Source organism: Oxyura jamaicensis, chromosome 3, assembly GCF_011077185.1.
Source record: "Oxyura jamaicensis isolate SHBP4307 breed ruddy duck chromosome 3, BPBGC_Ojam_1.0, whole genome shotgun sequence".
NCBI classification, from domain to species: domain Eukaryota; kingdom Metazoa; phylum Chordata; class Aves; order Anseriformes; family Anatidae; genus Oxyura; species Oxyura jamaicensis.
In genome coordinates this window covers 110,727,618-110,738,606 of record NC_048895.1, presented here as the reverse complement: position 1 = coordinate 110,738,606, position 10,989 = coordinate 110,727,618, and the positions used below count along the sequence as shown (strand labels likewise).

At 41.2% G+C, this 10,989-nt stretch overlaps 1 protein-coding gene across 10 annotated transcripts in view; it reads right to left on the bottom strand.

Moving 5' to 3' along the window:
- The window catches only part of KLHL29 (kelch like family member 29), a 390,896-nt gene that overhangs the window by 307,852 nt on the left and 72,055 nt on the right, over positions 1-10,989 (bottom strand). Inside the window, exon 1 of one of the 10 annotated variants that reach the window (XM_035321015.1) lies at positions 5,593-5,610. The exons of the other annotated variants lie outside the window; for them this stretch is intronic. The gene's annotated coding sequence lies outside the window, so the exon portion shown is untranslated. Of the gene's footprint in view, positions 1-5,592; positions 5,611-10,989 lie in introns of those variants that run through there. 10 annotated transcript variants of the gene reach the window in all.

The window sequence follows — 10,989 nt, the reverse complement described above, 5'->3', positions numbered from 1 at the left end:
CTCCAAGAGACATAATTGTGGTGAAGGGGAAAGAAGTTTCAATCTTGGGAAAAAGTTTTTGGATGGGTAGTGCCCTACTTTGCTGACATTTTCTTTAAAACCCTTCTATCCTTGGCTGAGATATGCAAGCATGACACGGTTTCCCATAGGATCCTTCTGGACAAATGTTTTTGTCTAGTTGTATGCTGGACATCATATGATGGTGAGCAATTGGCTGATGGGCAGGGCTCAAAGGGTTGTGGTAAATGGGGCCACATCAGGCTGGCGGATGGTCACTAGTGGGCCTGTTCAGCCTAGAGAAGAGGAGGCTGATTGGGGACCTCATCACGTTCTACAACTTCTTCGTGAGGGGGAGTGGAGAGGCAGGAGACCTTTTCTCCATAAACACTAGTGATAGGACCCGTGGGAATGGGATTAAGCTGTGGCAGGGGAAGTTTAGGCTCGACCTCAGGAGGAGGTTCTTCACCGAGAGGGTGGTTGCGCACTGGAACAGGCTCCCCAGTGAAGTAGTCACTTCACCAAGCCTGTCTGAATTCAAGAAGAGATGGAACTGTGCACGTAGTCATATGGTCTAAACTTCTGGGTAGACCTGCGCAGTGCCAGGAGTTGGACTTGATGATCCTTATGGATCCCCTCCAATTCCAGATATTCTATGATTCTATGATTAAAAAGTCAGTTAACGTAAGACTTCTGCTGACCACTTATGACCAGAGCAACTGTGGTAATAACACCCAACTTTATTCACTTTTTATACATGGGGAGAAAAAGAAAATAAAACAAAGGAAGAATACAGGAAAAAAAGCTAAAAGCATGTTTTTCTAGTTGTTTCCCCTCAAAAAATAATAATAAAAAAACATATAGCCTATTAAAAAGGCTACTCAAACTCAAATTGCCAATTTAAAGGCTTTGGTCAAAAATTAAGCAAGAAGAAAGGGTGTACCCAAAATAACAAATCAGTTGCATTAAAGTCCCGATGCAGTTTTCATAAGGTTTGTTGTTTGCACTAATTTAATGAAAAGATGGCCTGGATGATTATTATCTTGGCAAAAAGTAACCTATATAGACAGCTATTATAGACTGCTACAATCACTGCATCTTATCTCTTAACTGAAGGCACAGCTAGAGGAAGAGGATAAACAATCCCTCTCTGCTAACCACCAGAAAAGTTGACTTCAACTATTTCCACAGGCTGGTACAAGAGTCTCAGATGTTACCCTGTCTGCTAACTTTCGGCAATCAGTTGGGTACCGTGAACATGACCATCATCAGTGGGAGGAGGAAAAATTACCATTGCAGAATACTACGAGGACAGCTTAGTCATCCCCTAGCTAATGAAGGTGGTGTTATTTTACAGCCAAACATCAGGCTGGGGAGCAGGCAGTCTGGGCTCCGTTCCCAACACGACCATAAAATTTCTTGGGGAAACGTAGTGCTTGTCGCCATCTAAAAGGACAGTATCAAAGTTGGTAAGGACTGTATAAATATCTAAGGAGAACAAAATGGGAAGAGTTTTAAGGAATACACAAACAGCTCAGGGACTGGAGTTCAGCTGTCTACAGAGCTCTGCTCTCAAACCAGAAATGACAAGCCTGCTATGGAAAGACTTCTGAAAGCCACTTCTGGACTAGGAATATTCCTTAAAACTCTGTAGGAACATAAATCAGGGCTGCTGAACTGCACATTCATATGGTATGAAGTCTAATAATACTAAACTGAATTTCACTGGCTGAGAACAAATATTTCCATGAACAAACACTTCGAAACTGGGGACGCTTTTGATTTTTATGACATTTTTGCATGCAATTATTTTGATTCTACACAGTCCCAGCTGAAAGGTTTTTTTTCCCCTCTTAGTACTGTACAAGAAAATAAAAAGAAAAAGAATAAACAAACAAATTCAGTCTCTGCCCGGCTCCCATGTTTTTAATAGAAAAGCAAAAACAAAACTCAAATTATTTGAGCAAGGTCAAAAAAAAGCAAGCCTGTGGCAAAGCTACAACTCAAGCACAAGATTTTACCTGTGGATTTCGGATTTGGAGGATAACAACTTGTCTGACAGACCTCTTCTTGTCTCCTGGGTATCTGCATATCTACATAGATGCTTCAACCTTACAAATAAATAAGTCTTCTGAACTGGAATGAAGACACTCAGGTTTAATGTCTGAGAGGAAAGCTGTTCAGTGATGAGGAATCCAGCTCCTAGTGGTGAGATGAGGCTCAAATCTATCCCTTCTCCAAGAGCCTTTGAGACACTACACCGACTGTGGGAAAACAGATACCAAACCGACTTCAGCAAGGCAGCCTCTGATGAGCCCGTCAGTGAAATAGACATAACAGCCCACTGCCCATGGGTTAGGCTTTACAGGAGGTGCATGAGCAAGTCTAATTTGATCGTTTTGGAGGACAACTGCTCTAAGTGCTAACAGCTTAAAATACTACTGCCCGATTGTGGCCATGTAAGGCAGAAGGAATGCATCTGAAAACTAAAACAAACACAGCCCTTGTAGTGTGACATACTCGTCCTCTGCTCATTTCCAGTTTAGAAGAGCACAGAAATGAAGGAGAGGCCATAAAGCAACAGGAGCAGCCATCAGTTGCCATCACCTTCAGCCATTCCCCCCACCCACCAAATTCATGTGCTTGTTGCACTAATGCACACACATACCCCACAGGCAGCTGCTGTGGGTGTTGCACTACCATTAAGTGATGACGGGAGATGGAAAAGGAGCCTCCTGCAGTCATGCTCCTTCCCGAGCCCACCCTTCATTGCTGCAGAAGTTTGAGTTTCCAAGCCCAACCAACTCTTAGACATGTTGTAATAAAACCCATCCGCACAACCAAGGATCTGCCCTGAGCCAGCAGTAATTAAAATTAATCATTCACAATTATTTTCATGGGCATGTTCAAAAAAGAGACACTGGTAGCTCGCTGAATCCTCAAAGCTGACAGACCTTGAAATAGGATGTGGTCAGGTATAGTGCGTTCCTGGATTTCAAGCAGTTAAAAACATGCTTTGCATATCTATTCACTGTCCTGCTCGCAGGATCCGCGGTGCTGCCATTCACTTCTACCTCGCTCCTGCAGCCTAAATTTTGAGCTGACATCAACGCATCACTTGTGGGACTGATAAGGAAATAAATTTTTAAGTTAAAAATTACCGTGTCTATAATGGCAGAAAATTATGGCTGCCCAGCTGGGATTCAGGACCATATCAGCATTAATATTTCTTTTTCTTTAGTGTCTTCTGAACGTGAGATTCTTCCTGTGTTCCACACATTCGTATTCAGTTTTTAATCACTATCTTCTTCCATTTCAGCTTCGCTGGTCACTGCTATTTTGAAGGAGGTGAACAAATTTCTAAAGTACAGAGTAGCCTGAAGGATACCACTTTCCAAGCTTCAAAACTATTGAAGAAATTACTTTTACAGAGGTAGAAGAATGAATAAAATTTGATGTAAGGGATTAGGACTGTCACCTTCTGGAAAACTATTTATACAAGCAATTTTTAGGGACTGAGCATCTCCTATTCATGGTATCAGCCTTGATCATTTCTGTCCCTTTTAAACTTATCATAAAAATGTAAGAGCATATGTCTTACATATATAAAACTAAATTTTGTAGGCCGTATATAAAGACCAAGATTGTAACTATTGTGGAGAGAAAGCAATCTCACACCTAACAGATTGCAGATCCCTAGGTATCAACCTGCACACCACTCCTTCCTCCCCATCAGCAGGAATATTGATTTTCACAATTCATACCAGGGAAAAAAAAAGTTTTCAGCAGCTATACTGAAGGAGAGGAACATGGTAATGGGATCGTCAGCCACCCACCACACATGTTCTGTAGCTGGAGTTCAAAACTGGAAGGAAAAGGAAGAGATAGAGGATTTCACTTTCTACGTTAATCAACTCTCAGCATGGTTTTCAGTTATAAGACTTCAAAGGAACACATATTCCCTCTTTGCTGAAGTAGAGAAATGCCTGATAAATATGTTTTGCTTTTTATCTTTATAATCTAGAGTGATTTTCTATACTGCATGTAGGTACGATGCTGTGCGGGAAAACAGCTGTGCAGAGCACTGACTGGAGAGGGAACAGTTACAAAGCACTTCAGAGATTTCAGGCAGGGTTGGGGAAATATTTCTCTTTAGGAAATTCAGCCAGGGAGAAGGAGGTAAACAGTATAAAACAACTGCAATACTCAAGTTCAGAAGTCTCTGTGGCAGTCAGCAGCACTGCAGCCAGTTTGAAGGAGCCACCCCAGATTATTTTTTGTTGTTGTTGTTTTATCCAGGGTATTGGCATTTTTCTCAGCTCTGTATTCACCTGTCCCCCATGCTTCTCTTCTGTTGGTCACCCCAACTTTCAGTCACAGCCCTCTTTTAATTCACATTATATCCCCAGTAAGTCAGTTTATCACTGAAAATGGCAGAGGCATTAAGGTGCTATAACTTAGGGCTCCCCCTCCCCAACCTCTCCTTTCTCTGCACCACGAGCCCTGCAGGTGCAGCGAGGCTTCTCAAGGTGTAGCTTTAGACCAGGGATGAACATTTCCAGCTCCACTCTCACCAGCTCTCATTTCATCCCCTCCTTCCACATCCACAAGCATTTGCAGCTCAGAAGAGCAGCCGGGGCTGGCATCCCTAACCCAGGTGGCCAGGGAGATCCCAGCCAGCACACCAGCTTCCCTCCACGGGCACCTCACTACAAGGCCTAATTCTTACCTGCATAGTTTCTATGATTTTTACACCACCCCCAGAGTTTTAAAGTTAGAGGAAAGACCTCAAAGGCGTGCAGCAGAGAAAAAGTATGGCAGCCCCATTGCAGTCACCTGTTATGGCCCCTTCTCCCTTTGGAAAGGCAGCTCTGAATTATCACAGCTCATGCTTGCTAAAACATTGTAGGAGTTCATACAAACCCATCTTGGCTCAATTCTAACAAATAGGAAAACAAACAAATAAAGGTTAGAGCAGAGGGAAAGGAACTGTTAGAAGAGGCACAAGGAGCCCTGAAACCACATCAGGAAACCAGGAACAGCTGATGGAGGCAGGGTGGGGTGTGCATGCACGTGTGTGGGGAGGACATGGCTCCCCAAAATGCCATGATTGCCATACAAAATGAAGACAGCCAAAGGCCCTAACACTGGGCATTTATGCATTCCCTCCCGAGCAGAAGTGCAGAACAGCTCTGACGGAAAAGGGATGAAAGCCCAGCTTCCTCTTCCAACCACCAGACAATCTTGCTAGTAATGGATTAAAGAGGTTTAAGTAACTACACATTTAATAATGTCAGGAGGGCAAGGACACTTACATTTTGACTGCTTTGAGCTACTGATAGCTTCGCAATTTTGTTCCTGTTTTAAATACAAAAGCAGTATTTTTGCCAGAGCTGACATGGTCTAAGGATATAAGCAAGGCAAGGAGCACAGGAAGAAGTACTCTTTTACTAGCTAATTGATGGAAAAATAGATGAGTTTTCTGACACAAGCCTATAGACATGAAATGTTCACAAAGTGAAAGCCATTGGTCCTTAAATACATACATACACAAGCATATATTTGCACACACACATATACATAAAAACTTCCTACCTTGCTTTAAAATCTGAAAGACTTTCTCAAGCTTGCACTGCCAGTAAAAATTACAGCTTCTTTGGTTGGGGAAAGAAAAGCACAGCTGAGAAAAAAAATAAACTGTGGAAAGACATCATCAGCAGAAGACAAAGTTTGCTATTACCTGCTGTAATTATGGAGAAGCATTTTTTTTTTTTTTTCTGTGCTCAACTCCTCTTTTCCATTCTTTTCATCAGCCTTAAAAGTGATTTTAGGATTTCAGCAAAATAGGGTCATGTGGGGGACTGTATGCTTCTGGCCAAAGCCTTCTCTGCTCCTCCCTTGGGGAAAAACTGAACAAACAGAAATCAAGCAGCAACAACAGAAGAGAAATACAGTTTGCAGTTCTTCAGTTCTCCCTTTCCCTATTCCCTAATGCAAATTCAGAGCAGATCCTGTAGAGACTGTAAACACCCACGCAACTTTCCAGGTGGGGAAACAAACACACCAGTAAATATATTAACAGCAATTTCTTTACCCTTTCTTCGCTAAGTGACTGGATATAAAATCTGTTGCTGCCTCATGGATGAGCACACAGAACCTTTGGCAGAAACGAAAGATGTTTTGGGGCACCACAAGGATTTGATGTCTGTCTTATCTTTCCCTGTACACTAACCAGTCCGCAAAACCTAATAGCATTAGCTTACTAACAGATATATTAATAGGTGTGGGGGGAGGGAGAGGGAGAGGGGAAAAAAGCCACTAAAACATATTCCACCTACGCATCTTGCTACTAATCACAAACCCAGGTAGAAAGATTTTTTCTTCCTCCTGGTCAGGCAAGAAATACAAGAGAGAAAAATACATGGTGGGGGAAAGCACCTATTTCCATCTTTTTTTTTCTGGAAATCATCATATAAAAAAAATCTAACCTTAGACTAATCATTGCATTTATCAATCCATGACAAGGAAAAAGAACGTGGGCAAAAAAACTCAGGAACTGCCACAACATCTTACAGTTGGTAGTTTCAGAGTGATAAATATAACGCTGGTCTCAGACTGCTAGAAGGATTAGATTTAGCTGTAAAACAAGAAGTGCAGTTAACAGTTGGTGTTGGGTCTGGTGTTAGGATTAAAAAGCTCTGCTAATCACAAGAAATGCAAAAAAGATTAAGGGGTGATGGCTGCCAGGAAGGTTTAAGAGCATGTACATGTTGGAATTCGTCGTGAGATTAAAATTCCTCAAGTTTAAAAAATTAAAGAAAGGACAAGGGTAGATCAGAAAGGCAGCAGCCAGTTTCACTTGTGCTGTCCAGAACCCATTCCTAAAGATTAGAGATTTACAAGTGGAAATGCAAAATGTATGCCATGGCTTACAGTGAAGGATCCTAGGAGGGTTTTAGTAAGGAGGAGCAAGCATTTGTATTCTGGTACCTAGGAATTAACTACAGTACTAAAACCTATTAAAACAGTGGACTTGGGAAGATTTTGCTTACCAAAAACCTGCCTGAACACAGTGGAGTCACAGCTTCTGAAAGGCTCTGTAACAGAAGTCATGATGGCATCTAGTATCTGCATTCTTTCAGTAGGAAGAATAAAGTGACACCTTAATTTCCTGGTTCCCGGCTGCTTTAGATTTACCAACACGATCTATTTATATTGCTACTTATCAAGGACAAGTCAAGCTCCCTCTATAAAATATTCAAATTGCAGTAAGAGAACCCCCCCAACTCCCAGAAGGGCAAAGTAATAATAAAATCAGCTTCCTAAAACCTTGAAATAAACATCTTTTAAAACCCAAGTCTGAATTTTGGCTGGAAAATTTTCTTAACAAGGCATTTTAGCCAGTGCAGGCCACAGCATCACATAACAAGATTCCCTTGCTTGCTTACGACACAGACATCTCCATCAGCAGTGAGTGCACAGTTCATCACTGCCACCCTGGGCCACCACCACCCCAAAGCAAACAGCGTGCTGTGTAACACCTCAAGGAAAATGAAGACCCTTGCAATGCGCATCAGTTCCACCACTAGTCTGATGGAGTCATTGCTTAGCAGCGAGGCCACCCCAAACTTGCCTCTCCCGCACTGTGTTCCAAATTTATCCAAAGATTTAGAGTAAAATGCATGTGCTGCCATATGACTTGATGTATTCACCCTGCTCAGCTATATTTCCTTCTGGGCACCCACGAGTTCAGGTGCTGATTCAAACCGTATTTTTTCACTCATTAATTTACCTTCTGTAAAGCTGAACATTGCTGTTCAAGAGGTACGGGAATGGTTTGGAATAAGACTGTTTCATCATTTTCTCACACTCCTTTCAGTCCAGTACTTCTGGTGCATGTCTGGATTTTCAGAATCCAGATTTCACTTCCCTTCTGTTCCCCTCAAATGAGTATTTTTCCAGATGCCTGTAGCAGAAGCAGAAATCACTGTCTTGCAAGAGTTATAAAATAGTTGTATTAAATAATAGAGATGAAAGTACTGTGTATGATTTCTGCAGAAGTCTTTTCAGAAGAACAGACAAATTTATTCACTGCATTATGGAACAGTTTGAGAAAACAAGATCATACAATGTACAGTGCCTCTATTTAAATTGTTTCATTTCTATTCATGAGTGCACTGATTAGATACACTGAAAATACCATCAGTAAGAAATAAATAATTCTGCCAAATTAATAGTTGTTGATTTCTTTTACCTGAAAAAGTAAGTAGCATCTCATCCACACTAGATAAAGCTGCTATAATTTGGATATGTCGATCTTGTTGGTTCAAGTCTATGGAGCACACCAAGCCAGGTATTCATCTGCATGTTCTTAACATTAAACATCTTTCAAAATGAAACTATTTAGAGAGTTAAGATTGGCTAACACACACTTTGCTTGGAGAGGTTTAGTAGCCAAGTAGGGTTTTGTCTTGTGTTTCTGTTGTCTTCCCCAAATAGTAGGTTGAGACAAACAAATTGCTCCAAATGTAGAGCTCAGTTTAAGAAATGGTATGTTAGGGAATAGAGGTAAATTTGCTGTATCAGACAGAATTGATCTCAAGCTCACCAAATGCTCTTTATTTAATAGCATCTTACTGCCCCAGAAATAAACCAGCCAGAAGCAATCACCACTAACAACATTAGATGATGGAAGCTATTAACCAGCTCCAAACTGAAGGCGCCCTCCTACCTCAGTCCCTGTAACAGATTTTGCTGGAGAAATGGTGGAAAGAGTAGACAGATGTAAACGGAGCAGATGATATTTATCAAGATCATAATAATATTTTGCTTGCTTGAAAAAATAGACTAAAGACATAGCTAATGTGCTTTAGATTTAGACATTGCAGGACGATGAATGCAGTAGCTCCGTGCAGCTTACAAATCTATGAAAAAGCCTTCTAGAAAGCCTTCCAAGTTTTTGAGAAATTCACCTAGTTTGAATTGACAATGAATTCTTCTAAAAATCAAATATAATTGCTTTAACATTTCAAAAAAAAAATATCTAAATGCACAGCTGAATAACTTAGAGCCCCCTGTTTGCAAAGCAGCCAAGTGATACACCTCAGAGAGCTACTGTTAGCTACTGCAGGCAAGATACATCAAGGAAATGCTGAGCTGAGGTGCAATTTGACAGTTATTAGCAAAACAGGAGTAATTTGATGAAGAAAAAAATCTGACAAAATCTCAGTTCACAGCAACAGATTTTAGAAGCCTATTTGCACATAAATTGGAAAAAAACAATTCTTGCATTAGAAACTGATGAAAATGATGAAAACAAAACAATATATCCTAAATCCTAACATATTTGAAATTATTTTCTTTGATTCAAAGCCGATAATCCTGTAACAGGCAGTAACTAAACAGTGGCTTATCAGACTTGCTCTGCATGTTGAAGAGACTGCACAGTTAGATCCTGATCTGGGGCCATTCTAATATCAGAATAACGGGATTTACTGCCACACACACACACCTTTGTTTTTGCCATTTGAAATGGTTACAGCGTGCAGTACATTCGGCTGTGTTTTAAGCATTAGCAGCATAAATATCCCCTCGTGTACTGTATACTTCACCACTTCTTACTTCCCGTAAATCAAGTATAGAACCAATCATCTTTTTATGTTAGACATTAACGGCAACTCCATTATTCAAATCCAGCCTGCGTAGATTTGCCTTTCACGGGGATGTAAAGCAGCTCACGGCTGAGCAAGGCGAGATTCAAATCTGGCCGTGATCTTCCTACAACTCGACTGCCAGCAGAGATGAGGTATTCTGCATCTTTCAATTTATCTGTGCAAAAGGCTTTTTAAAAAACTCCTATAAGCAGTAAAAGAAAAAAATTGGAAAGCCTTTTGCGCTCTTGAAGAACCACATCTTTGTGTCATCGTAAGCATTCAGCAGAAGTGTTTTTGCTCAGTATCTCTGCTTGTGTGCGTTCTCTACCGCATTACAATTAGACACGTAGATTAAGAGATGTCTTTGGTGCCATTGTATCAAACTCTTCTACAAAGAGATTTTATAGATTGCCTTCTTTTCTGCTTACCGCTAAATTTCCACACTCGGTGCGAAACGCAGTAAAAGTGACAGATACCTTCCCCGTGTTTACAGTACCCACCAAGAACTATTTCAAAAACAAATAAAACAACTTGGCTATGATTTAAGCAGCACAAACTGTTCTCCCACGGGGTTTCTTTTTTCTCTCCTCTTCCCCCTCATCTCTCAGTTCACGAGGATAGGGAACATGAAAACTAAATGGATTTACGTTTAAATAATTCATCTTTTCAGGCACATCAAACCAAGTACTAAAGTTCATCCACAGGGCTAGCCGCATTTAGCTGATTCCAGCGGTATTTTGAACAGAGTTCTGGAGAGCTCCTCACAAAAGGTTGTGAGGAAATGCTGAACAGCTGCGTTGCCAGAGTTGTTTTGATACACGTGCTGAAACTCTACCTTGCCTTACCGAAGGCAGCTGACGGGGACGTGATAGCAGCCGTGCCGATCTGCCACTGCATTTCGGAGACTTGCTCCTGCACAAGAAACGCTTTGTGACTGGGGTGAGCTCTGGCACACCCAGAGAAGACTCAGAATTACAAAAGCTGAGCATCGTTTTCCTGCCAAGCAGTAGGAAAATATGTGGCAGCATAAAGCATCTTTAGGAGAGTAACTCCCGCAGGGCAGACATCCGAGCTAGCCGACTTGATCCTAGGAGCCAAGTTGCCTTAAACTAAAGTCCCATGGGGACTCGGAAGTGAAGCGATGGTAGTAACTCGTCTCCTCTTTAAGCACTGGAGGAAAAACAGAGGGTTTTTTTGGTATATTTTTAAACATCCTAAGAAGTAAAGATGATACGTCTACTATTGTAGCAAGTCTAATGATATTCCTCCATAACCTTTGCTACACTTGCACGTTAAGTCATGTTTGTTGTGCCAAATAAACCATACCAAATTATTGCAG